General features: G+C 37.6%; 1 long non-coding RNA gene across 1 annotated transcript; it reads right to left on the reverse strand.

Moving 5' to 3' along the window:
• Positions 1 to 299: 299 nt before the first annotated feature.
• LOC122198092 (uncharacterized) lies at positions 300 to 1,159 on the reverse strand. Its single transcript, XR_006191933.2, has 2 exons — positions 833 to 1,159; positions 300 to 716 (listed from the first exon to the last, which is right to left on the reverse strand). It is a non-coding gene; the product is annotated as an uncharacterized LOC122198092 (long non-coding RNA).
• Positions 1,160 to 1,836: the final 677 nt, after the last annotated feature.

A 1,836-nucleotide genomic window follows, 5' to 3' on the forward strand; every position in this document is an offset into this window, starting at 1 on the left:
CATAATCATGTTCCTGTTCATTGTATTCACGGTATTTTGTTTTGGATCTAAAAAGCGTTTATTCCGTCAATAGTGGCCCAATTGCATTTGATTTTATTTTATTCAGCCGAGTTTATTGGTTTAAGCCCTTGACTTGTTCCTTGACATCGCACATTCTGATGCACGCATCGACACATCTCAATTGTGAATGCTGTATCGCGATTCCACAACTCATTCTCATATTCAGATTGAATTCATGTCTCGACTCTATTTAATCATTTCTTATCGATTTCTGTTCTTGAGTCAAAGTTTCAAAACAGTTTCATTCTCAAAATCGATCTTAATTTTATTTGATCATGATGTTTCAATCAATTTGCTTAATCCGTTCCACATCTTGATTGGGTGTTTGTTAAATAGAAATTACGACACCTGAGATGAACCGTTGAAGAACATATGAACATGGTACGCCAATCACGTGGTCTGATGATGAATGGATGAACGGCAGTGTATTTCGATTTGGAGGGTCAAACCATAGAAAGTCAAAATTGGGGCAAAATCGGAACTGTAATGGGTCTTGGAATCAGATTGATGGAATAGAAATTGGAACGAAGGAGATTTGTGGTCCTTTTCAGATCTTGAATCGTGATTTGGCTTGACGTCCTGTTCGCTTCGCCAAGCAGGTCTCTTAATAGAGGCTTAATAACATCGATCGAATGATGTTGGATTCGCAATCTTACCTACAAACGAACGAAATTGACTGTGATATGGGTGTTTCATGAACTGCAAACGAATCAATCTCAATTGGGACGAACATTGTTCAACAGAAAAGTCAAGATCGGTGTGAAATCCTTACCTGCAATCAGAAGCGAACCTATGATTGGGTTCGTTTGTTAGCTCTTATAACGAAAGAATGGAGATTCGCCTAGGGATAAAGCTGATGCACTTGGACCGAACTTGGAACAACGACCTTGGTTCGCTTGTTAATGGTTGGAGCGAACGGAGGATGAACCGAAAGCGAACCTGTGCTCGGACCGAACATGGTTTCGGTTCAATGAACCTGGACCGAACATGGTTTCGGTTGCTTGAACTCGGAGCGAACCTATTACAGTCGATGTTTATATGTGCCGATTTCAAGGTTTCGCGTCTGGTTTGAGTCGGCTTAATTTGAACTAAGCGTCCTTTACAAGCCATATTTTTATAACAATACTAAAGACAATTGAGTTCTAACACAGTTCCTAGTCAAGTAGTACTATTATAGTTTACACAAATAACACACAGTATAATTAATACAATTGGAATTTAATAAATACTTTTATTAAACTATGCTCTTGAAAGTAACTACACACTCACCTAAAAAGAATGGGTGATTTAAGGTTAGGTCAGCGCTTCACCTACACTTTATCCTTTCAAAAGACCTAGATTTAAATAACACTAAGTCTTAGCCTGGTTTCATAATCATTGTGACTATAATAATGATATTTTAGATTTCTCAATAATCTCAATATATACATCAAGATCTATCAGGTAAGTAATAACCAGGTAGGCTTATGTCGAAGGCAGGGTCCATTTGGTATACAAAGTTTACTGTTTGGAAATCCCACTTTAAACACATCACTAGATCCGGCCTAGACATTACTCATGTGAGTAGATCAATCAATATTACGACTTGGAATCATTGATAAATCTTATTTATAGGTTCATAATAATGACTATGACTATAAATACAAGTTACACTTAGAGTATAACAAGTGTAGCTTAACTTATAGAGTTTTCTAACAAGAATCGGTAATTGAGCGGGCATAATTCCGACCCTGGAGCTTCTATTTCTCCGGATCTATAATGCCGGAGGGCCTCAGT

The sequence above is a fragment of the Lactuca sativa genome, chromosome 5, assembly GCF_002870075.4.
Source record: "Lactuca sativa cultivar Salinas chromosome 5, Lsat_Salinas_v11, whole genome shotgun sequence".
NCBI lineage: Eukaryota > Viridiplantae > Streptophyta > Magnoliopsida > Asterales > Asteraceae > Lactuca > Lactuca sativa.